The 26,409-nt window shown below is 48.1% G+C and overlaps 1 long non-coding RNA gene across 1 annotated transcript; it reads left to right on the forward strand.

Annotated features, from left to right (window-relative positions):
- On the forward strand, window positions 1-26,338 carry LOC103663197. The gene is made up of 6 exons (XR_005831863.1): window positions 1-1,304; window positions 2,765-2,943; window positions 15,033-15,158; window positions 15,838-16,156; window positions 25,849-25,955; window positions 26,187-26,338. It is a non-coding gene; the product is annotated as an uncharacterized LOC103663197 (long non-coding RNA).
- The last annotated feature ends 71 nt before the right edge of the window (window positions 26,339-26,409 follow it).

Below are 26,409 nucleotides of genomic sequence, written 5' to 3' on the forward strand. Positions count from 1 at the left end.
CACAAAGTGAAGGAGACTAATTTATTTGTTACAGAATAGGTGTTTGTACCTTGGGAACACTACGGAGATTCCTGGGGCCTTGCTTCTGAATGACTTTTCTTCTGGCTTCTGCGCAGGCCAAGCAGACTCTCCCATGTTGAGAATGCAGGACTTTGGAGTCGGGAAGAGAGAATTCCAGTAACAGCCTCCCAGTTTCTTAGCTGTGTAGCCTGAGGCAACATTTTGAGCCTCAGCCCCCCACTCTGTGAAACGAGGTGGAAGCACCTGCTTCTCAGGGCTGCGTGGGGACCCCTCAGGGGCAGAGGCGATAGGATGCACTGAAGATGGCCAGTCCGGGTGGATGCCCACCGCGAGCGCTCACGGTCAGCTCTGATTGAGCGGATGCATGCAGGTGTCTAGCCTGGTGCTGACTGGTTGTGTCTGAGTTGGGGCTCCCTCAGATGCAGGCCCGAAAATGAGGATGACAGTGACAGAAGTTTATTTGGGAGGCGATCCCCAGAGGCGCCTGCAGGGGAGGCCGAGGCACTGACATAGCTCCAGGGAACGGCATCCGTGAGGGCGTCTGTTGTGGCAGCTGGGGCTCAGTCCTGCTGGGGACCTCCCAGCTGACTGCTTGGCGAGTCCGAGGCTGGTTAGCGACCATCACTCCTGCCCACTCTGGCTGCTCCAGCACGTCCTCGCCCACCCAGCGCAAGCTCTCGTAGCCACGGTGCTCGCCGGAGGGATCGTGGGTCTGCGGACGTGAGCTCCAAGGAAATGTGGCATCAGTAGTGTCTGCTACAAATGCTGTTACCGGTTTGCAAAAGAACTCGGCATTTACCGGGTACCTCAAGTGACGCTGGTCGCTCTCGGCACAGTGAGCAGGCCTGGTGTGCGGCTCAGGGTCAGCCCCGGACACAGACAGCAGGTGCTCACCTCCATCGGGCACTGCCCGGGGTTGCCGGGGACTGGGCTCCCTGCCACTGAGGCAGACCCTCAAGGAGCTGACAGCTGGGGGCGGCACGCTCTTCCTGGAAGGAGTAACCAGATGGCGCGTCTGTCCCGCACATTCGCCCTATCTTGCTTCTAGAATTCCGGCAGGCAAGCTCTCCTTGCCCGGTGCCACCCCTCCAGGACCCTTCTTTGGAAGAGAGGCCTCCAGGTGCTGACATGTGGCGTGAAAGCGCCGGCCCCCTGCCAAGCACACTCCAGCAGGGCCACCAGCCCCCAAGTTCCCCTCACACACACTGCTGGCTCACGTCTTAGCACCCACTCTTCAGTGCGAACAGAGACGAGTATTACCATCGTGGGGGAAACCAAAACAAGTGAGCACACGAAACAGACCATTCAAGTAAAAAATCACACACACACACACCACACACACACACCCCACACATACACCTGTTGTTGGATACCATCAGAGAGAGAAGAGAAAATTCTGCATCACGAATTGAGAATAACCATCAGAGGCCAAAAATAACCTAAATTAATTTTTTTACAAGTTCAGCAGGTGGAGTGAAAGATGAAATTAAGGATTTATTGGGCTAAAGGGGATGGAGACATGGAAAATACGGGGAAAATGTAAGAAAGGTAGAGAATCATTCTAGGAGGCACAATAATTAACAGAAGGTATAGAATAAAAGAACAGAGATGTATTTTTATTTTTTTAAGATCTCATTTTTAAGTAATCTCTACACCCAATGTGGGGCTCAAACCCACAACCCCGAGATGAAGAGTCAGCATGCTCTACCCACTGAGCCAGCCAGGTGCCCTGGTAACATACTGTTAAATAAACTGAAAGCTTAGCTGCTCGTTAGGCATTGGACCTTCTACAGTGATTATTGGGTAAATGGATAAATAACCCAGGCTTCTCCCTCCTCAAAAACCAGAGACATGAGTTTGCATATCAGGGAAGCCCATTGAACGCCTCAGAGATTGAGCTTCAAAGACCTATGGAGAAGTACATCCTTACGCAACTTCACATATCGTAGCTAATTGAGTTTCCGAATTGTGTTTCAAAGTTAACCTGTTCAGTTCATAAATAAATAAGCATTCATAAAAGGTGGTGCCTTGAGCTGTGGTTCTAACTTTAAGAGGGCCGACACAGCCAACTTACAGAGGCTGAGTGAATCAGACTGAATCCCCATGGTTGTGAGTAAAGTCAGCCTCCAGTAAGAAACATCGTTAGAACTTAAAGTGAATGAATACAGTTGTTTATACCAAATAGTCTGAAAACTTGGACTATCTTGTGGCAAACATACTCTGGTCCCAAGGTTACAAGAAAACAGTGCATGGAATTATTAATACAACACCATCCATATATCTACTCTCTAGCTCGAGGTTTTTCTTTTTAAAAGCACCTGGTTAAGCAGATTCCCGTTTTCTTGGGGTTTCTCATTAAACGCTTTTGCTTCAGCCAAATGTTTAGCCAAGGCTGAATTGGAGAATATGGGACTCTGAGTTCTCTACTTCCACCCAAGCACCAGAGAGAACTGAAATCCTAAACTCCCACAGAGGGAAAAACACGGATCCTCTATTGGGACAGGTGCCACTGATGTCTGCCAAGCAGCCCTTTCCCCTTTCTGGGGAGTTAGTAGAACCCAGGTCAGAGGCCTGCGGTGTGGCCCCTCCTGTGGGAGGAGTCATGACGGGGCCGCACGGTCCTGTAGGACGCCTTGGCCGGGTGCTGGACGGGGTGTGGTGCGACCTGGCTCTGAGCGAGGAAGCACAGGGGCGTACCTGCTGAGGTTGGCTTCATCTGACTGCTCTTCCCCTTGTGCCTCAGGATGTGAGGTTTGGAGCGGGTGCGACCATCTCATCCCGGTAAAGCGGACCACGGCTGACACGCTGGAGGTGGCGGGGTGGACTGCTGGAAGCCACCTGGGCCCTTGGTGAGCGTGGAGAGGTGCCAGACCGACCTCAGGATTGCTTCCTTCCAGACCTCCCGCGAAGGGGACAATCAAGGTACTCCTGTCGTTCTCAGACGGATATTATGTTCTGGGGATTGGAACATGACACCCCAAACACGCCACCTGGGCATAGGGATTATTTCCGAGCTGAAGGCAATTGAGAAGCTGCAGATGCACGAAAACCTCTGTGTCTTCCCCCTATCGTCCTCAAATAGGGCATGCATTTCCCTTTGTGAAGGTGTCCCCTGCTACCACACCAGCAGGGGGGGAACAGCATTTATGACTAGAGCTGGAGGTGGCACCAACATGAGCCCGCGTGAACAGAGCTTAGGAAATGACCCTGATCTTCCAGTACGTTCCTCCATGGTGCTACCATCCCATAATTTACTGCCACTAGAAGCCCAAACCTGTGTCCTCCGTCCAGCTGTGTCTGTACAGTGTATCACATATAAATCACATATATAATTTATCGTATTATAAGCCTCCAGGTCTGTCCACCTCCTTGGGTGTTTACTTCTTTTCTATGAAGACCTTCGTGTACGTGCAAAAATTAAGATTAACATCAAATGAAGGTTGTGTGCCTTTTGTCCTGTTAATCTCTTCATTGGTTTAATTTGCAAAATGCAGTCCAAGAACATAAGAGGGTGGATGAAAAGTGTTTTTCTCCCCTATAGTCCCTTGCTACCCACATTATCTTCAAATACACATGCAAAGAATCAGAAACAATAGTAGCATAGGGCTTCTCAGCAGCAGTACGGGAAGCCAGGAGATAGCGGGAGGCTGTCTTTGCCACCGGAAAGGCAGAATTCCCCTTCCCCTGGCCTCACCAGCCCTTCTGCTGCGTATCCAGTGGTATCTCATTGTGGTTTTCATTTGGACTTGTTGATACCAGTGAGCTGAGCGTCTGTTTATCCAGACTCATTGGCCGTGTGGGTTTCTTGTAGGAACCGTCCTGTAATGTTATATACTTTGTTGTCTCTTCCCTTTCTGATATGTGAGCTTTCTTTTGTATTCTGATACTGTTCGCTCGTTCTCTGTGTTGCAAATAACTTCTCCCACTCTGTGATTCGGGCAGGTGAGGGTTTCCATTCTGGCTGTGTTGTCATCGAGACTGAACCCACTGCTGTGTGATCTGAGGCAAGCTGTTTGGGCTCCCCTCTTGTCTAATGGGGTGATATAGCCTGGGTCACAGGACGGTTGAGGGCGTTAAGTGAAATAAAGCGTGTCAACAGGGTAGTCGATTAATGTATGGAGATAGCTTTCGTGTTGTTGTGACTCATGGATCCTCAGAGCGGGGGAAGCTTAGAGATCCCTGAGTCCACTGATCCCCGGATTAATGATACGTAGATAGCACTCCCCAGGACCGGGACAGTTTTCAGTTTTACACGTATTAGCTCATCCACTCTTCACAACAACTGTATGCAGAAGATACTATGGTTACCCCAGTTTTACGTATGAGAAAACCGAGAAACAGAGAGCCCGGGACACTTCCCCCAAGACATCTTGGAATGGGTAAATAAAACGAAGCTGCTGTTTCCGCTCCAGCCTCTGCTGGAAGGAGCACTCCCCACTGTCAGTTAAAAAAAAGGAATGTTGTTTAGAGTAGGCTTAGCCCGGCTTGTGGGAAGTCACTGGGACGGGGCTGATAAGCACCCCAGCCGCTGCAAGGACATCTTGAGTTCCTGAAGAATGGCTGGTGGGGACCGTCACCAAGGTGAGAGGAGCCATAGATCCAGACCTGGGGTGTCGGCCACAGTCCTGCCAACCCCACAATGCCCCGGGCAGCGTTCCTTGCCGCTCTCCCCTAGGTTAGCAAGAAGCACCTTTGGAGGCTGTCAGGAGGGACCACCCCCTCTCCTTACACACAGCTGGCCACCTGCCGACTTTCCTCCTCGGCTTCCATCAGATTCTCAAGGAGGCTCATCCTCTCGGAGAAGGTTCATTTACCAAACACACCACCGGTCTGAATCGTAAGCTCCCCCGCAAAAACTGACAGATATAACTTTTTATTTTTTTAACTTCTACCGTAAAGAGAGTTTCAGTGTCCCTAGCTTCTGGGACTCCTCGAGTGAGTTTTATCTGTGTGAATAAAAGAGAGTCAATAGGTGGTATAGGGAAAGGGAAAAAAATATCACGTGTGCCTGTACCCTCTTAGGTTTGGTGTCTGGGGCTCTGCATTTTAAATTGCTCACAAAAAAGTCCCCAAAAAATGAAAAAGCAAATTCACGAGAGAAAAAGGTTTATTTCATATCCATCCGAGAGGCCTTACAGAAATGAAATGAAAACCCCGAAGAAATGGTTAGGTCTGAGAACTCATATACCATTTTCAACAGAGAGCAACCGGTTGTGGAGACAAGACAAAGGGAAGGGGGTTTATGCTTCCAGGACAGTGGCCAGTTGTGGGAGGTCAATGTATGGGGGAAACCAGTGGAAGACAAGGGTCTTGGTAAAGGCCTGTTGTGCAGATCACGTCAGTGTTGCCCGTTGGTCTCTGCTGCTGCTGACGTTCTCTTCTTGGCACAAGCCGGGCACGTCATCACCCAAGTTTCGTGACCTGCTTCTAGGTGGAAAGGAGGTCAGAGAGCCTTTCCCGCATCTGCCGTTTCCCAAGTTCCTTTAGCTCAAAATAATCAATGTGCCAACGTGGCATGATTTAGGGCGGCGTGTCCCGATCCCTTCAGTGGGGAGGGTCCCATGCTCTTCCCTCCACCCCCCTCCCCCCAGTCTCCCCTACCCCCACCCCGGGCAGGGCCATTACCTTTCATTAAGCAAGTGAACAGCCAGGAGATTTTTGCACGGGAGTGCTCTGGGGACTTGGATGAGCTTTGCTGCAGAACCCAAATGTGTGAGGCCCTGGCACGTGCGACCCTGGCTGGGGACTTTCCCAGTGTCAGCCCCTCTGGGGGGCTTTACCTAGCCCGCCAGGGACGGCTCCCTACAGCCACTAGGCGCCTTCCGTCGCAGCTAGAGTTCAGGCTGCGCAGCCTTTTTCTAAATGTTTTTCTGGATAGCAATGCTTTCAAAGTTTACTTCTGCAGAAAGAATTTTCTGAATTAAACCCACTTAGGTTAAAAATCCATTCAAGGTTTTAACAGAGCATGGTGAACAAATGCTGTTTTAATGCAGCGCTCGTACTCCTATACAGTTACACGTAGGTGGGGAAACTGAACTCCTTTAATTTAATCCAGCGCCTGGCCCACCGCGCGCCAGGGTCCGGAGGGAGTTTGCTTAAGCAATCCTGTTCTCCCAAAGCCAAAACATAAGTAAATTAAAATTCTTTACTGATTTGGGGAAATTTTAACAGATCACATTTTCCTGGTGCTACTAGTTTCAAAAGGAGAGCGATGAATAAAATTGTGTGTATTTTACAAGCTAACAAAGTAATCTCCCTAACGCCGTTCTCATGTGTAAACAACAAGTGTGTGTGCCCACAGGGAGCAACCGAAGGGGGGGAGGCATCCTGCCTCTGCAGCGAGGTGAGATTCCTACTCTGCTAGGACCAGGGTTAAGGGTGACATTACAAGGTATTTTAAGAAACATTTTATGATAATAGAAGAAATACACCGCTCATCGTCTGAAAGCCTTTAAAGTATAGAAAAACACCAAGTACAAATCACCCTTAATCTTGCTGCACGGAAATAACAAATTATTATTAAGATGTGAAAGTAGTAACCTAATAGTGACAGATAGTTCAGGGAGTAGAGGGCAGTCTTTGTTTATTATTATTTTACTTATATATGTTTTAGCTCTGTGCCCAAGGTGGGGCTTGAACTCATGACCCTGAGACCAGGAGCCCCCTGCCGTGCCACTGAGCCAGCCCCAGAGCAGCAGTCGTTAAAGAAGAAATATTTGAAGATGGTCCACTTAACACTTAAAAACGAGGTCCTCGTAATAGTAACTTTGCATAGATAATGAATTTTCTGCATTTCTGCATCTTTCTAAATCGTCCTGTTTGTAACTACATTGCTCCTGAGTGACGCGAACAGCAGCAGTAAGAGTGATCAGTGTTTAATGAGCCCTCACAGTCTGTCGGGCACGAGTCCGATTCCCTCAAAAGCCGGGCAAAGCCTCCCATGAAGACCAAACCATACTTTCATGACAAATAAACATAGTCATTAAGTCAAGATAAATGAGTAGGATATTCTGTTCAGTAAGATATTAGAAAATGTCTGGTGACTTCTGCATGGGACACCCGTCGGAGTAAAACAGAGGCCGTCTCTGGCTTTAGAGCCATTCTGCGTCAGTGATGCACCCTGGAGGGAGATGGAGCAGCAGAATTAGGACTCGAGGGACAACAAAGTGGGACCCTCAGCATAAAATAAAATACTCCTACAGATACAGGCTTGAATTACAGGTCAGAAAGTGCCGGAAGCAGGAACAGCCCTTGCTCACAGATGAACCCCGGTGAACAAAGATGGAAGGAACCACCTCAGGCAGATAGCCAAGCAAGAACTGTTAGAGGCAAGGTCCTCCGGGGGGTGGGGGGGGGGCATCAGGAGGACAGGGGAGGCTCGAGGAGAAATGGGCTATTCATATTATCTCAAAATAGTCCCTCCTACTACTGACACTGCACGATGGGGACCCCGACGCACGGCCTGATGCAGGGGCCCCAGGGCATCCTCACAGAGGGTCAGACAGCCCGACACCGTGACCCCGAGAGGCGTCCTGCCCTGAGAAAGGCCGGCCAGCGCGGGGTGGTGCCCAGCTGCCAGTGTGCAACCTCTGTGTGATGGTGACGAGCGAGACAAGCCGGGTCAAGAGCCTCTCGCTGGAAACAAAGGGCCAGCGCTCTTCGGAAGCACATCAAGGCCACAGAGGACGAAGAGGCCTGAGCAGCGGCCTCCGCACCGAGGAGACTCAGGAGCCGAGCAGGCGAAGCACGAGGTGGGACCTGGACCAGGAGAAGGACAGGGATGGAAAACCGGTGAAGTCGGTGTCAGGCCTGCAGTGCCTTGCGTAGCCTCCTGTCTCCGCTGACGTCCTGGGCTGGGGCCTGCTGCCTGGGCACCTGCTAGCATGGGAGGAGCCCGGCCAGGGGCCCGCCGTCCCAGCCGTTCCGGAAGGCGACAATGATTTCGAAGTGCAACAGGAGGAAGAGAAGCAGTGGCTGCGGAGAGTCTGGGCGGCCTCCCTGCACCTGAGCCGTGCGTCCGGGGGTGTGCTCCGTGGCCTGGGGTGCCTCTGGGGCGGGGGAGCAGGCCCCGGAGGATTGGGGTTGGGCGTGTCTGGTCTCGTGCTGGGTGGGAGGTGCCGGGTGCGGGTGCCGCGAGCGCGGGCTCTGGCTCACCAGGACAGGCGTGTGACCAGAGCGTGGAACTGAGGAATCTGCAGCCACACGCGGGCAAGTCGTCGAAAACGTGCAGCGTGCACCATGTTCTCCGGCTCGCGTTGAGGGTTGCGGTGGGGGCCCCACAAGGAACACCCCTTCTCTTTTCCTGAGTTCTGAGCCAGTGGACAAATAAGACAGTCGGAGATCAAAATACCGGTTTACTCGGGTTACAGTTGGCTGGAGAAAAGGGTTTTTTCTTTCTTTCTGTTGACTTTCTCTTCATATCCTGGGGCCAGCCCCACCCGCAGGCAGATCTGAGGGGCCGCAGCCTTGGAGAAGGAGGGAGAGCCCGGTGACCAGATCTGGAAATCTGCAGAAGCCACAGATGAGCCAGACTCCCTCTGCTCCCCCAGACAGCCATCAGAGACGGCCCGACCCTGGCACTGGATGCCCTCAGTGGGGACAGTCCTCGCTCGTGCCACAGGCTCGGAAGGCTGGGGAGAGAGGAGGAGGGTTTATCGGCAGCTTGTACCTACAGGACTAGCCGGAGTCCATGAATTGAGGTTATCAAGGGCGGGGGGCAGAGGGGACAGGGACAGGGTTTGGGGTTTTGCAAGATGACGGCTGCCGCGGCTGGATGGTGTGACCGCACAGCGGCGAGAATGCGCATCGTGCCGCCGCACTGCACGCTCCCACGGGGTCAGGATGGCACTCCTGATGCTGCGGGTGTTACCCTAACTCTTCAAAATTCTAAGTCAGACATGGAAGGAAGAGAGGTCCATGAATTATAACAACATGGCCACAAGCCCGTTACGACTTCCAAATCCGTGTTCTTCGAAAGAGAAAACGCCATCACCATGTCTAGATTTACGTCTGCTCCGTAGAGAAGTGGAGAACGGTCTCCAAAACTTCTAGTTGTTCCCTCTGCAAGGACGACAGCCCTGGGGTGTCTGGAATATACCTGGGAGCCTCCCTCCTTGCTCCAGGAACCAGTGAGAGGGAGCCACGAGGTCCCCAGCTGAGCAGGGCAGAGGGTCCTGAGACAGGGCCCGTGTCCAGGGCGAGGCCGGTGACCCAGGCCCAATGGAGGCCGCGTGCCGAGGTGGACAAGGCTCTGTGTCCTTGCCCGGGATCCATCCTGACTCGCTTAGACCCAGAGTGGCTCTGGGGCGGCTCCAGATGGAGACTGAACCTGTGACCTCTCCACATGAAGACGTCCGTGACACCCACTGCGCCATCTGGGGCTCATAAAACCACATTCTGTATCTGTTCTTGGCTCACAGGCTGCTCCCAAGCTGAAGGGTAATATTTGGGACCGCTCTGGGTTATTCGTGGGCTTTAATTCAGAACACATTTCCACAAAGAGACGCAGAACAAAGCACAATAGCACTAAAGTTCAATTTACATTCTCAGTCAGTGAAACAAAATGGAAATAAAAAACAGTTGTGCGGGGCTCATTTATAACTAAACTATGGCTCCAAAAGCGCCTTCCCTATAATGTCATGGAATAAAGGACATTTTTAAACCACCAGCAAAAGAGCTTAAGTGACCAAAAAAGGAGAGGTGAAGACTTTCTATTAAGAAAAGTATTTTAAAATTAGAGCGGCGATGACAGCCTGCAATCTCTCTCCCAATTTGGCCGATGCAAGGTTATTTGAATCTTTCCTGACTTCAAGTCTTCTCCTGCGGGCAGTGGTCTCTTTGGGGGCCGTTCATCCCTGGGAAGCCCCGGGAAATGCCGGCTCGGGGAAGTGAGTGTGCTCCATGGCCCAGCCTTGCTCCTCCGAGACCATGGGGCGCTCTGCCATCACACCCCCATGACCTCCAGGCACTGATCTGCCCTCGTGAGTTATGTCTGGCTTGTTCTGCAAAACACGGCGGTGCTGCAGCGAGGAGCTAATGCGGGAAGCTCGCGTCCCCACGGGACGGGACGTGTTCTGAGCTGCTAGCGATAAGTGCGGGGCTGCCTGAGTTCCATGTCAGACTGGGTCACACGCAGCTCAGCAGCAGCAGAGCCAGAAATAGACTCCTGTGTCCACGTCCTGCACGTTTCCCGCACGGCTGAGAAATGGGAACTCTTTGAAGAACGTGTATGAACCTTCATGGCAGTGGTCCCCTCAAGCTGCTGGCAGCCAGCTGTCCTCATCACCAGGCCTTGCCTTGTGCCAAGTTTTCTCTAACACTGGGTCCCCCAGCTGGTTTATCTCTGCCTGTTTGTGTTTCTTTGATAGGCTTCTCTCCGCATGACACCCTTGCTACTTATTTCCACGCATGTTCCCACTGTGGTACCGTCGCCTTCCTAAGGCTGGGAAGCATCTCTCCTTCATCCTTGGCTCTCGGGTTTTCAGCCCAAGGCTTGCTGTGTAGTCAGGGGCTTGTTAAATGCTAGTGGGAAGAAAGAATGCTCCATCCGCACTAAATTCAATCACTTTTCAAATTAAGTTTTAAAAAGCGTTTTGTTTTCCTTTCGTTGTATATGAATACCTGCTGGTATTCCACTGGGTAGATATATTTAGATATTGTAGGAAATGCTTGGACTTAAAACCTGTACGTTAGCTACTCCCAGCCCCAAGTCACAGCCCCTGCTCTTTTGCTCGCCCCTAGGGGAGTTTACGATGGCTCAGTCCTGCTTTCCCACACCCCCTTCCGGCTCAGTGGTCCATGGGGCCAGTTATGGCCAAAGTGGAAAGTATCTGGAAAGACCTGTGGGAGGGACCGCCCCCAGTGCCACGCTGTTCCCCTTCTTCTTCCACTGATGGAAGCCAGGTGGAGACAGGAGGCAGGCAGAGAGCGTGAATCTGAGACCCAATGCACCTAGTGGGGAGGAGCCGGGACATAAAAAGATCTAGGATTCCGGAGGGCATCATGGAGCAGCTGAGCCTAGGCTGGCCACTTCTACCCCCAGACTTCTTGTTGTGCAAGAAAATTAAGCCCTTCTTTATTGAAGCCATTTTTAGCCCAAAGGTGGCCTAGTGTCTTTCGAGTAATATCTCTGAAGCAAGAGGTCATGGAGCAGTTGCCCTGAGCAGAGCACTGTGGTGGTTTGACAGGAAGTACAGCTTGACTAAGCACATCAAGGAAGATGCTCTTTGGAATGTATAGGAAAGCCCTTTTGAGAGTACGGTCACATTCCCAGGTCTTAGTACATTTTGTTTTTTCTGCTATGACCTTCCAACATAAGGCTGTGTATATTTTTTTTCTGAACCATTATCAAATAGATTATAGTTTTCATGCCATTTGCTATGGAATACACCATCCTACACTTGCAAGGAATAAGGATTTTCTCCTCTGTCACCACGATAGCATGATCATAATTAATAATTCCCAAATCTAATCTAATTCCCAATCCATATCTAAATTTCCCCATCGTCCACCCCAAATGTCTCCTATAGTTGCTTTTTTAGAACCACGATCCAAGCATGGCATTATGTTTTTATCCCTGTCCCCTTATTTCTGTGTGACATTGTCTTGTTGGAGAGGCCAGGCCAGTTGTCATGAAAAGTGTCTGACTTTACAGATTTTCTCAGATTGTTTCCTACCAGTGTCATTCTGTGGCTCCTCTGTCCCCATATTTCCTGTTACTGGAGTTATATCGGAAGGTCTGATGAAATTTGAGTTAGAATATTTGGGGCAAGGACATGGTAGGAGATCCCCGTGGATATTTCTCATGATTTCTTCTCATCACATGAAGCCATGGGCCACCTCCCACACCCAGGCAAGCTTCCCGGCCATTGGTCTGGTGTCTCCTCTCCCTGTCCAGAGCTGCACACTGTCCCCATACCTGGTCTGACGTGTCTCTTCGTGGTCCCATGCCTCCATGCGTCTGTGTGTACTATGTTCTATCCAGGGGTCCTCTCTCTCCTGCAGGCAGAGTCTATAGTAGCAGGCACAGTAGACATGGCCCTTGTGTGTGGGCAGGACCTGGGACTCGTTTCTGACCAGTAGAACACAGCACAGGTGAAGGGGTGCTGGGTCAGCCTCCAAGGACCAGCCTAAGAACCTTAGCATCTTTGGTACCCTAGGGCTCTGAGTCCCTGCTGATCCCTTATTGTCAGAACCACATGCTTCATTATCTCAGACTACACCAGGACCATTAATATTAGCCCCGCCAACTGAACCATACGTTCTTTGCAGGCAGGAGCCGCATTGAAATGCCGTACGTCCCGCATTCTAGGCACCATGTTGCATACATAGCAGGTATCACTGAACACCTGTTAGTAACAAAGGTAGTGTTCATTATCTTCAGCAACCTGCAAGTGTACATCCACTACCATCCTGGCTGTCCAGATGTTGAGAGCTGTATCAGTACGTGTCTATATACAGAGCTAAATATGTTTATAATAAGGAGAGAAGTATAATAATATTTGGCTCTGCAAAAGAAAACACTGTTATTTGGAATTTCCTTTTATTTTTTTACTTCTTGGAAAAACAATACAAATGGAGTGAGTTAGTGACAATGTTTTCCAGATGTTCTCTTGATAAGAAAATAACAAATATAAACAAGAATCTTTTCTTATTTTTCCTGAGAAAATTCAAATGAAAGTTCAGTCTTGAACCAATTGACCTTGGCGCAAACTCACATTTCCCTCCCAAGCTTCAGACGCCAAGCCCAGGAAGGACTTGAGAAAGCTGTGAGTTGGTCAAGGCGCTGTAGGGTCCCCAGTCTAAGACCAAGTCCTCAGCACAGTGTTTCTTCCTTCACAAATCCCACTGAAATGAGAGGAAACTTATCTTTCAATGACAAATCCGTGGACTTGATAAAAAACAGCCACAGGGTTTACCGGAGAATTGAAATATTGTCCCTAATCACAAACAAGAAGGTGGCAGCTGACATGGAGGCCAGTATGAATTGGAGTCACCATCCTTAGAGGTGCCTGGGTGGCTCAGTTGGTTAAGCGTCTGCCTTCAGCTCAGGTTGTGATCCCAGGATCCTGGGATCGAACCCTGAATAGGACTCCCTGCTCAGCTGGGAGTCTGCTTCTTCCTCTGCACCTCCCGCTGCTTGTGCTCTCTCTCTCAAATAAATAAATAAAATCTTAAAAGAAAAAAAAGGAGTCACCATCTTTAGATCCAAGTGTATACTGCATCAATAAGACAAGAATGAGCTGCTATGAAAAAGGAGCAATCAAAGCAAAAATTGCTGGAATTTTTAAAAATTTTGTGTATCTAAATTTATGTATAGGAATATTATAACTGAAAATTTCATTTGAAGTTTCAAATTGTTGATTTAACATAGACAAAGGGAATTATTTGTGGTCTGTAAGGTAAAACCTAGGATTTCACAAATTAGAGAAAACGTAAGAAAACTATCTAAAAATATGTAGAGAAGTCAAACATCTATTGGCTTCTCGGAAGAATAAAATAAAGTCAGTACACGGGTAGGAAACAATAAAAAAATAACGTAAGAAAATTTCCTAGAGATGAATATAAACTCAAGTTTTGAGATATAAAGAACCCACCAAGTGCCAAGAAGAAATATTTCAAAGACACTTATCTAGGTACAAGTAGGAGAAACTGCTAATATCAAGGATAAAGAGGAAACACCCAAACTTTGAAAGCGGGAACACAGTTTGTTTCATGAACAGTAAGAATTAGCCTGCGGGCTCTATCTGATGCTCCATCTGACACTTGAGGAAAAGGAAACAGTGCTTTCCTTCTCAGGGGAAATTATGTTGAACCTGGACTCTCGTACCCACTCAAAATATCAACAAAGTATGAGGGAAAGTAAAGACAAAGTTGGGTTTTTGATTGCAAGTAACAGGAGCCCTAGAGAGAGGGTCGGTGTCATGTAGGCTTGCTTCAGAGCCCAGTGAGGCATCAAGACCCCTTTCCCATCTGCCCATCTCTCCATTCCATCGTCATTAGCATCAGCCTCAATCTAAGACTTGCTCCCACAAGGGGGCCAAGTTTCCTCATTTACGTACATCAGAAGAGAACGAGGGGAAACTTGACTTCCAGGAGCAGAATATGAGCTCTTCAATCTCATTGGACTGACTCAGGTTGTTTGGGTCCTACGCAGTGTAACATGTGCTGATTGTCCTGGATTAATCTGTCAGCTGGGAATGGGGGTTATTTACCCTGAGTCATGGGCTCTAAGCAGAAGAAGGGTAAATACCTGAACCAAACAGGTTTTCTTGGAGAGGAAGAAGGGAGCATGGATACTGGATTGCCAGGTAACAATGTCTGGCACACACTCTTGCAGCCCTTCTGAAAAAATTACTTGAGGACATGCTCCAAAACAATGGAAAAGCAGTCGGAGAAGGAGGACACACAGATCAAAGAATAATGGTAAGCCAAGACCCATAATGACATTAGAAGCACGTCTACGAGGAAATGGCTATCAAGTGGACTTCAGTTGTCGGATAAGGATTCCTGGAAAAGTGGAGGCATACATTGTTGGTTTTTAAAATAAAAGCGAATCTGGAACTGCAACTCCCAGTTTATTTCAGTGAAATACAGGAGTAAGAGGTAAAAAGAGGAGTGAAGGTAGTTCAAAGACAAAGGCAACAAAAACACTAGAGAGTTTGTCATGAAAGGTAAGAGTACACATATATACATTTATTCTCATAATTCTAAGAAGTCTATCTTGGCCAGAGCGGTAGTGGTGAAATTATGAATATGGAAAAATAACAGATAATTCCTCATTAGCAACCAAGGAAGAGCAGAGTGAGACAACGAGAAACCATTCCTTCCCCCATCGCTGTGGCCAACGTTTATTTTGATAATCCCGTTTTGGTAAAGGCAAAGGGAAATAGAATCTTGTAGAAGTATAAACATATGAACCGTTTACCAAGATCCCTCAAACATTCAAACACACGTGCACATTTAACTAGCAGTCCCCCTTCTGACAGAAATATTTGTGCCTGTTCACACAGATAAATATTGACAATGAGCCGTGCAGTATGACTGAGAACAGCAACCAGTGGTAAGGGTGGACGACCAAATGAAATGTGGAGTATCCGTACCTCAGAATCTTCTGTAACCCTCCGAAGCAGACTTTGGTGAGTTTTTTTTCCATAAAGGGTCAGATAGTAAAGATTGTAGGTTTGGGGTGCCATGTTCACAGTCTCTTTTGCAACTTCTCAACTCTGACATCAGAATGCAGAAGTAGCCAGAGGCAGTACTGAAATTAATGAGCACGGCAGTGTTTCAATAAAACTTTATTAAAAGAAGCAGCAGTGCAGGGGCACCTGACTGGCTCCGTCTGAAGAGCACGCAACCCGTGATCTCGGGGTCATGAGCTCCAGCCCCACGTTGGGTACAGAGATTATGAAAAAAAAAGAAGAAGAAAGGCAGAACAGCAGGCTGAACTTTACTACAGATTGTCTGCCCTTTATGTTAAGGATTTCATTTGATCTCCATGTACTGATGTGAAAATGTCTCCATGATGCATTAGTTTTAAAAAAATAAGTTGGAAAGCAATGTATTATACGATGCAGTTTTGAAAAATTATGTGTGAATTTACATGCATATGCCATCAATTCTCATTACTCATCATAGTTCCCGTTCTATGAAGTATTATCAAATACTGAACCAGTGCACATAAGAGAAATAGACTGAGGTTCCTGCGAGCCTCTGGTCATAACTACTCAATACATAATCTTGTTTTATGTGTGTTTCCATTCAGAGACATCTTACTTAATATATATTGTTGATTTGTGAATATTGCACTACTCACAGCCAGCAGGACCGCCACTCACACCCCAAGGACGCTTATCCAACACACGTGTTTTCTCCACGGGACCCATCACAGCCTTCCCGGGCTTAGGAGCACAAGACAACACTTCAGCACCATGCTTGGGGGGATTTTCAGCGGAGAAATCACCAGCAAATGCCCAAGAATGAGAAAAACATGGCAGGAAGCAGACCACGTAAAGGACATTTGTATCTAGTATGAGTCAGAACGAGAGGCAGAGAGTCACCTGTTTGACCTCAGCTGGGGACGTGAGAATCAGATGACACATTTTTTGCACCTGCACCGATGTCCAAAAATGATGTTGTAAGTATCACAAGTATGGATGTTGGGGTCACGGATAAATTTTAGTTACTAGAAAGATTTGCAAATATGGAGCCCACGAATAGTGAGGATTATGTGCACGTATGTGTTTGCAAATGCAGAGGGAAAAGCTTTAGACAAAAACACTAGAGATAGGGGGTTCACTTCTGGGAAGGAAAGGGGTTTGGGGGACATGGGGAGGCGTTCAGTGTTCTCCACCTGCACTTCTGCAGTGTTTCAGTTTCTCATGGGCCCATGTACTTTTCTGGTATTCAAAACCTTTTAAAGATTTTAAAAAATAATTGAGAATATAGATAGCTTGCTGGTCAATATATTTAAAAATGAGGTTCAAATTAATTTTAAAATTTCAGCGAGTACCAAATGCAGGTCAGCTGATGGGTGGACAAACAGAGTGCGGTGTATCCGCCAAAGGGAACAGGAGTCAACAGTGATAGGAAATGGGTGCTGGTGCGTGTGCAGCGTGGAGGACCTTGCAGACACTCTGCTAAGTTAAAGAAGCTGTTCATAAATGACCACATACTGTAGGATTTCACTCATTTATTTGAAATTCTAGAATAGACTAATCCCTATAGGCAGAAAGTACGTTAGCGGTTGCCTAGTTTTGGGGGAAATAGGGATGAAAGGGTTTCTTTTAGGGGAGACCAGTTTTTTAATATTTCCATTGTGAGGGTGAACATACTAAAAGACATTGAGTGGTAGTCTTTATTTTTTTTATTTAATTTTTTTCAAGATTTTATTTATTAGAGAGAGAGAGCATGAGCAGGGTGGGGGGGGTGCGGCTGGGATAGAGGGAGAAGGAGAAGCAGGCTTCCCGCTCAGCGGGGAGCCCAATGTGGGGCTCCATACTAGGACCTCAAGGTCAGGATCCAAGCCAAAGGCAGACTCTTAACTGAGCCCCCAGGTGTCCCTGAGTCGTACAATTTAAATGAGTGAATTGTATAGCATATGAATTGTATCCTAACAGAGCTATTTAAAAAAATTTTTTTTCAGTGAGTTATTTCCCTCCAACTCAAATTTAACTTCTTGCATATTTTCCTCAGAGTCGTCTGTGTTCTTTTTTCTGATTTTATTTTCCTTTTTATTGATGTAACAAAGAGGAAGCATTAAAAGATTCTGGAAAGTCACAGACTGGAAAGAAGGAGGTGTTGGGTTTGCATGACAGAGTGTTAAAGGTGATCTTTATTTTCCACTCTGTGCCCCCTTTTTTGGATTATGCATGTTTCCCAAAATGAGCATTTATGAAACACACTGATATTTTTATTATAAAGGTGGGCACTTTCTTTGCCCTACTTTTACATTCAAAGATCACTCAGTAGGTAGATCTGACTTTCCCATGGCCCTTGTTTTGGATCTAATTCCAATTTCCAAATCAAAATCCTTACTTTTTTTTTGAAATTTGTTTCTTTTCTGATTTGTCACTCTGGAATTAAAGAAAAAAGTTTCTGGGGCGCCTGGGTAGCACAGTCGTTAGGTGGCTGCCTTCGGCTCAGGGCGTGATCCTGGCGTTCCAGGATCGAGTCCCACATCGGGCTCCTCCACTGGGAGCCTGCTTCTTCCTCTCCCACTCCCCCTGCTTGTGTTCCCTCTCTCGCTGGCTATCTTTCTGTCACATAAATAAATAAAAAGTCTTAAAAAAAAAAAAAGAAAAGAAAAAAAGTTTCTGTGTGCTTCCCATAGTAAGACCTTCATGGTCCCAGAGTGAGTCATCACGTTTCTGAATGGAGCAGACAAAATCTTTTTTTTTTTTTAAATTTTATTTATTTATTTATTTGACAGAGATAGAGACAGCCAGTGAGGAGGGAACACAAGCAGAGGGAGTGGGAGAGGAAGAAGCAGGCTCATAGCAGAGGAGCTTGATGTGGGGCTCGATCCCATAACGCTGGGATCACGCCCTGAGCCAAAGGCAGAAGCTTAACCGCTGTGCCACCCAGGCGCCCCGACAAAATCTTCTGAGGAAGCATCCTGACACTGTAATTCGGTAGTTGTCTTCACATGGGTTTGGAAAGTCTGGACTCAGTCAAGGCAACTAAGCTCCATTATTTACTAAAGACGGTGGGATCCCCTCTTGGGATTTGTGGGAGACTGATGACAGTGGCCCCAGTGAATCACAGGTCCCCGTGTCCAGTGGTGCTGTGTCCTTTTGCCTTTCCCCATCTGGGTGTGGAGTCTGTTTCTCCACCCCAATCTCAGTTGGCCCTGTGATTTGCTCTGATCAGTAGATGGTCCCTTCCTTAGCAGTAACAGAATGCCAAATCCAGAGCCAAGAGAACTTGGATTCTTGCTGTCACCCTGGTGGAACCAGGAGACCATGCAGTCTAGCCTGAGTTGGACAGAAGGGAACTAAGGTGCCCTAGCCTGTAGCTAGCATGTGACAGTGAGGTCATCTGGGACCTACCTACCCAGGTAACCAGGAAAAACCAGGAGAGGACCTACCCACCCAGCCACAGAAACATGAACAATGAACCATTGCTGCTTTAAGCCATTAAACCACTTTGGGATGCTGTGTTTTACAATAGATAATGGATTCAGTATTTGAGGACCTAAAAGGAGTGAATTTTGGCCCATAAGTGAGGAAGGAAACTATAGCAGGCCAGGGCACTGCTAGTTTGAGAGGTAGTGGAGATATCCTTCCATACAAATTCCTATTTGCTTAAGGAAACCTGAGTTTGTTTCTGTTCTTTCCAAAAAATAAGCCCTAAGTAACACCTAAATTAGTACCAGGAGTGGGGTAAATGTAGACAGTGGGTTCAAGATGGCCACAAACTCTTTGATACTTCACCAGAAGAGTATTCTTTGATAGTCCATCACCAAGAGTGTGACAGTTGTGAAGCTACATCAAGTCCAGGCATAGCCTTTAAGACCGGTAGACATTATCTTACCATCTTGCAGCCCTGAGCCGCCATGTATGTCTGACTCCCCTGAGGCCGTGGAGCTACGAAAAACCCAAACTCTGTGAAGATGTCCCAGAGAGGAAGACACCATGTAAAAAGAAAGGGCAAGAAAGGCTCACGAGCAGCATGGAGACATGCTGTGTAGAGAAGGCATGTGGAAGGAAATGCCAAGCCTCAGGCACCCTTGTTGACCCTACATAGCTCAGAGACTGACTAACCAGTTGAGGTCTTCCAAAATTCCTGACCCACAATCATGAGCAAAATCAAATGGTTGTTTGAAAACCAATAGCTGTTTTTTAAATTGTTGTTTAAAATCAAATGGTTGGAGGCACGTGGCTGGCTCTGCCAGTAGAGCGTGTGACTCTTGATCTCAGGGTCATGAGTTCAAGCCCCATGCTGAGGGGTAGAGTTTACTTAAAAAATAAATAAATTTTTTAAAAAAGTCAAATGGTTGTTTTAAGCCACTAAGTGTTGGGGTAGTTTGTTATGTAGCAATAAGTAAGTGGAGAAAGTAACAGACCCTCGGGAACAGATGGCATCTAGTTCCCAAGAGATATGGGTCTATAGTTTTGTTTTCTTGTAATGTCTCTGTATTGTTTTAGTATCGTGGTGATGCTGGCCTCATAAATTTAGCTGAGAGTATTTCCTCCTTTTCAATTTTATGGATGACTGTGTATAGAATTGTTGTTATTTCTTCCTTAAACATTTTGTGGACTTCACCAACAAAGTCATCTGGTTTTGGCCTTTTCTTCGGGAGGAAAATTTCAACTATGATTTCAATTTCTTTAATAAATATAGGATCATTCAATTTATCTCTTTCCTTCAGAATGAGTTTTGATAGGTTTGTCTTTCAAGTAATCTGATGATCTCTGACCTTTTTTTTTTTTTTTAGATTTTATTTATTTATTTAACAGAGATAGAGACAGCCAGCGAGAGAGGGAACACAAGCAGGGGGAGTGGGAGAGGAAGAAGCAGGCTCACAGCAGAGGAGCCTGATGTGGGGCTCGATCCCATAACGCCGGGATCATGCCCGAAGGCAGCCGCTTAATGACTGCGCCCCCCAGGCGCCCCTGATCGATGACTTTTAATCATGGTTTTTAGCCACACTTACTGTGATTGTCAGGCATCTTGCTCTTTGTTTCCTACTTGTCTCATAGGCTCTTTATTCCCTTTTCTGTCTTTTTTTGGGCTTCTTTAGGATTAATTGAATGTTTTTTATGATTCTACTTGATCTCTTTCATTGCCTAATGAGTTATAACTCTTTGTTTTCTTATGTTAGTCGTTGCTTTAGGGTTTATAGTATTCATCTTTAATTCGTCACAATGTCCTTACAAGTAACATTTCACTTCATGTCTAGTATGAGAACTTTATAATACTACACTTCCGTTTTCCCTTCTTTCTTCTGTTTATTCTTTATTCGTTGTTGTCACATATTTTACTTCTACACATTTTTATTTTATTTTATTTATTTATTTGACAGAGAGACAGCCAGCGAGAGAGGGAACACAAGCAGGGGGAGTGGGAGAGGAAGAAGCAGGCTCTTAGTGGAGGAGCCTGATGTGGGGCTCGAACCCAGAACGCTGGGGTCATGCCCTGAGCCGAAGGCAGATGCTTAACCACTGCACTACCCAGGCGCCCCAACTACACATGTTTTAAACTCCACAAATTGTTCTGTCACATAGTCTTAGAGGAGCCCAGATGGTCTGATCCAAAGTCCATTCTCTTAATCTACATGCGAACAACAAAACAAGAAAACGGGTACCTTGGTGGCGCAGTTCGGTGAGTGTCTGACTTGGTTTCGGCTCATTTCATGATCTCAGGATGGTGAGATGGAGCCCTTTGTCAGGCTCTGTGCTCGGCGTGGAGTCTACTTGAGATTCTCTCTCTCTCTCCTGCCTCTCCCTCCATTCACACGTGCTCTCTAAATAAATAAAATCTTTTTAAAAAGCAACAAGAAAACAAACAAAAATTCTCTGCTCAAATTAGCCTTTGACAAGCTTCTAGTTACGGTTATGCTGGGGCTCCTGGGTGACTCAGTCGGTTAAGCGTCTGCCTTCAGCTCAGGTCACAATCCCAGAGACCTGGGATGGAGCCTCACGTTGGGCTCCCTGCTCAGTGGGGAGCCTGCTTCTCCCTCTGCTGCTCCCCCTGCTTGTGCTCTCTCGCTCTCTCTCTCTCTGTCAAGTAAATAAACAAAATCTTAAAAATAAAAAAAAAAAAGGAAAGGTTATGCTGGAAAATGTGAAATGCCTGCCTAAAATGCAACACAGTGAGGAAATGCGACTGCATGTCAGTACCAATTCTTCATGGTTTCAACAGTGCATGTTCATTTAAGCCCCAGAAAGTTCTCAAAGAGCTGCTGGGATAAAATTGATAGATTTACAGGGTAATGTTACTGTAAACTATTTTTTTCGTGCAGAAAGTAAAAATGCCTAATGTAACCCAAGGCTTTGTGTTCTGTAATGAATCATAATTGCTTACACATATGGTACTCACGGTATGCTGGGCACCGTTCTGAGTGCTGTTCGTGTATTAATTTATTTAACCTTACCTCGCTGTTAAGTAGTCCATTTACAACAGGGCAGTGAGCATTGCTATATATGGCGATTCAGAAAATGCATAACTCAAGAGTGCACTCAATTTTAAGGGTGATGTGCATCCTCTTGTATTACTTTGCTACGTGAGTTAGACGAAGATTTACCAAAACGGATTCAGTTTCCATCCCACGTGAATACTAAATTTCTTTCCCTCTTTGAAAAGAAAAACACTTTGTGTTTTATTATTTCAACAAGTTCTCAATCTTGTTTCAACTAGTCCCGATAAATTTTGGTTGTTACTGTTCATATCATTTTTATGATATGGCATCAGATCTCAAACAGATACTGACAAGAGCAGGGCTGGAATTTGTGGCATACTCCATTGTTTGTATAATCTACACCCCCTAAGAGATGAATAAATCATGCATTCCTGTGGAGCAGGGTAGAAGGATTTCCCATGTGCTCCGGCAAAGGAGCTCTGAGCACATCTGTGGAATGTCAGAGCCCTGGTTCAGGAGGTGAAGACCAATTGAAGTGTCAGCCCCACAGCTGGGGGCACCGGATCTCAGGGGAGGCGGTGGCAAAGGCCAGGTGAGACCAGGGAGTGGGCCAGTCTGGCCGTCCCACCCGTGAGGCCGCATGGAGGCGAGGTTGTTTCTCCCTCCGCTCATAGGCAGGATGCAGTAAGCTCCACCCAGGCTCACAGTGTCTTCAGGAAGAGAAGAGACAAAGTCCGAACACAAAAACAAAACCAGGAACATTTGGGCCTGCTCAGGTGAGGAGCTGGACATTGAGTAGATATTTATTAAAAATGAATAAAACACGTAGTATTACAAATAGCGATACGTGGGAAGGAGAGACCATAGAGTGGCCGTGGGAGATAGCTGCGGTCGGCTACGAGAACAGGATTTCAGAGAAGGCGCCACTGAGAAGGGGCCATTTGAGGAGAACCTGGAGGAGGTGAGGAAGCAGGCTGTGCAGCCTCTCCAGAAGAGTGTTCCACGAGGCAGGGCCACAGCGCCCCAGCTGCTGAGGACGAAGGAAGCCAGTGAGGAAGGAGGACAGGGAGGGTTGTAGGAGCAGAGCGTACCTGGAGAGCAGATCACCCGAAATCTGTGAACCCTGGAGAGACGTCTGCTTCTTCTACAGATGGACACTGTTGCACAGGAAGTTGGATTCTAAGTGTGTCATCCTGGCTCCCAGCTCATTGCACTAATTCAGCTTTGAGTTGATGGCGGCTCGGACCATGGTAGAGGTGGTAAAACTGGGTTTGTTGGAGGCTATATTCTGAAGATAGAGCCAACATGTCTTCTGATGGATTTGACGTGGGAGAAAATGAGGAGTGAGGGATGGCATAGAAGTCTCTGGCCTGAGTGATGCTTGCAGAGATGGCAAAGACTGGAAGGAGTAGGCCAGGGGAAAGGTCAGCAGCTGTGTCTGGGGCAGTTTAAGTTGGATGTTCCCCTGATAAATTCAAGTGGAAATGTTGGGCGTGTCGTTGGGCCTTTGACAGTGGTGTTTATGGGAAAGACCCAGCTGAGATACTCATTTACAAGTGTCAGTCTACAGTTGGCATTTACAGACGTGAGATGGCCTGCCATGCCCCAGGGAATGAGACATCCGACATTTAGAAGTTAGGGAGAGGAGAGGAAGCAGAGAAGGGGGTGAAAACAGAGTGGCCAGCATGGTCGAAGGAAACCAGGGGATGTTTAGGAAGCCAACGGAGAAAGTGTTCCCAAAAGGTGAAGGTCAAGGGCTACTGATAAAGAAGAGTAGGACTTATAATTGACCCTTGAGATCAGAACCACGGAAACCACAGAAGAGCCTGTCACGGGGAGCCCTTGTGGAGAGGTCATGGTGAAATCCTGCTAGAAGTGATTTCCAGGTCAGAGAAGACGGTAGAGCGAGGACATCGGAAAATTCTCTCCTCCATAAAGGCAATGAGAAAACTGGCAGAATTCTCAGAGTCAACTTTCTAAGAATGCCGGCAGCTAACCAAAGGCCCGTAGCGAGTCCTAAACGTCGGAAGCACTTTTGCGAGACAAGCAGCCCGGGCTCGCGCGGAGCAGAAGGACGGTGGAGTAGAACAGGAGCCCGTGGAGCTTTCATTGGTCCCTATTCTCATCCCCTGCCCTCCCGCATCGCAAAGTCTCAACCCCCAGCAGCCTGACCGCCACCAGGGAGGGCCCAGTGGAGGTGGAACTTCTCCAGAGCCCCCCGCCCAGAGACGTCATTATCTGACGAGTCCGGGGTTCCCTGGGAGGCCACGTGCGAGGTTGTCTTTGTGCGGCCTGGCCCGGAGCTCCTCCGGTGAGAGGAGAGTGTGTTGAGAACATGTCGTGGTCACTGCCCCACTCCACACGTGCAGAGCCGCAGCAAGCGATAGGCTGCTGGGAAAGCTGGAGAAGGGGCTGTCCGTGGGGGCTTTGGAAAGCTCCTAGCTTGCTTTTGCTGCTCTGTGACTAATTTTGTCGCTTAGCGTGTCTTTGAGGCGTGTCTGTCAGTGTGTTCAGCTCTACCTCGCCGTCCTGCTCTGCCACGAGGGAGACACGTAGGTCCGTGTACGTGTTCTGCTAACATCACTGTTAACGTAACACATATGCTCTATGTTAATATGTTCGTGTGAGCTCACTTACACTTTCCCTATTGATCGATAGAGAGGCGATTTCTAAGTTTTTGTTGTGGAAACTAATGCCATGTGTAGTAGCGTCCGCTCGACAAAGGTGGCTCCCAACAGAGCAGGCCTCTGGGTTCCCGCGTCCTCACATGGTCCCCTCCCACCCACTCTGACTGGAACCAACACAACCACGGGGGCCGGGTGCTGGCGCTCTCAGCGGTCCCAGGACTCAGCTGACGGAGGACGGCCGCCTCCACCTCTGGGGCCTTCAGAGCTGGCCGCCGTGTGAGAAGCCCAAAGCCCTTCTGCAGAGAGAGGCCACGAGCCGAGGCCCCGGAGAAGCACCTGCCCTGGAGATGGAGGCCTCGGAGGAGCACCGACGGGCCAGACGTGTGAGTGAAGAAGCCACGTTGGGTATTCTCACCCAGTGGAGCCCCCGAGTTCCACAGCCCGGGGGGAAACCATGCGTTTTTACCCGACTGCGTGCTGGGTTTTGCCGTGCGGCAGCAGGGGAGTAAGGCTCTGTGATGAGCCACACGACCGCCTCCCCATCTCTCTGTACACGGAGATCCGAAGGGCTACGTCGTAGGGCACACAGCTCACATTTCAGTAAATCCCGGAGTTCCTCTCCAGAATGACCGGACACCACTCGACATCTGCACCTGCAAGGACTAGGCGTCCCCTTTCCTGCAGAGCGCTTGCCGGATCAAAAATGGGATTTCATTTCATCTTCCATTGCTCTGGTTACTAGTCAAGTATTTGTTTTTCTTTGTTTATTGACCATTTGGGTTAACTTTCCTATTAGCTGACTGTGGGAAGAAAGACCAAGAGGACGTCTTCTGGGTTTCTGGGTGCTTCCCTCCTGGTTGCCCTGCTGGGGCTACTTTCTGCCGCAAGCCCCCAGGGTGTCCCGGTACTGCTGGCCTTGGTTTGCAGCTCCCCGCAGCTGACAGACAGCTGCGAGGTACTTACCTGCCCACCTGGCATGTCTACACTGGCTCCCTTGTCATACGCTCAGGGGGACGTCCCCGATGCTGCCTGTCGGTCTCTGCGCCTCCTCAGAAGGATCCAGTCATGGTGGATTAGGGCCCCTGATGACCTCACCATAGTATGTATTATTTGAAAGGACCCTGTTTCCAAATAAGGTCACCTTCACAGGTACTGTGGGTTAGAACGTCCACATCTTTTGGGGGGCACAAGGCAACCCATAACGTACATCAAAACCAGCTCGCTGCAGGTCTCAGGCCCCCAGAAGTTTGAGCTCATGAGAGATGGTGTCGCATAGGAGAGGAACTGGGTATCTGAGCGCCAGCGGGAAGGATGTGGTGGTTGATCCGCGGGGGATAGAGAGTCTGCATTAGCTTTTAAGACTGAGAAATAAATTATTTTTAAAGAGGATTTTGGAAGGTATTCTAAGCATGAAACTTGGTTGAACAAAAACCTTTGTAATATTGGTACTTTCATCCAATCATCCTATTGTAGTAACCATAGTGATAGAAATACATGTTGGTTTTATTGACTTTCCTTTTCAAAAAAGAAGGAACCATTATTTTTAACTGCCCTGTCAGGGAAAATATTCTGACCATATGTGTGGTATAATGGGAAATTTATATTTGGTCTTTGTCCCAGGTTCCTGGCACAGAGCTCCTAATTCCCTTGGAATCTCCTGAGTGATGAGTATCTTTTGTTTTTCATAAGGAGCCCTTCTCAGCCACACCTGAGTTCATGCTAATGAGGTGACTACGGGAGGGGGGCTGGTCCCCAGAAAGACCAAGCCATGGGTAGGGGGGACGGGGGACGGGAGAAGGGCCAGAGATGGAGTTCCATCACCAGTGGCCAATGACTTAATCAATTGTGCCTATGTAACGAAGCCTCCATAAAGACCCTAAATGAAGGGGTCCAGAGAGCTTCCAAGTTGGGGAGCACACGGAATGCACCCCCCCCACCTTACCCTGCCTCTCTTGCAGTCGGCTGTCCCTGAGTCGAATCCTTTATACTGAACTGGAAGTCGTCAGTGAAGCACTTTCCTGAGTTCTGGGAGCCGTTCTAGCAAACGATCAGAACTGAGGAGTCACGTGAGACAGAGGTGGGTACCCCGGGAGGCGCATCTGACGGGAGGCCGTGTGGTGGGAGCGAGCCCGTGTCCCGTGGGGTCTGGTGCTAACGGGGGGGGGGGGGCGGGGTGTGGGT

This window comes from Ursus maritimus, unplaced genomic scaffold (assembly GCF_017311325.1).
Source record: "Ursus maritimus isolate PB19 unplaced genomic scaffold, ASM1731132v1 scaffold_34, whole genome shotgun sequence".
Taxonomy (NCBI): domain Eukaryota; kingdom Metazoa; phylum Chordata; class Mammalia; order Carnivora; family Ursidae; genus Ursus; species Ursus maritimus.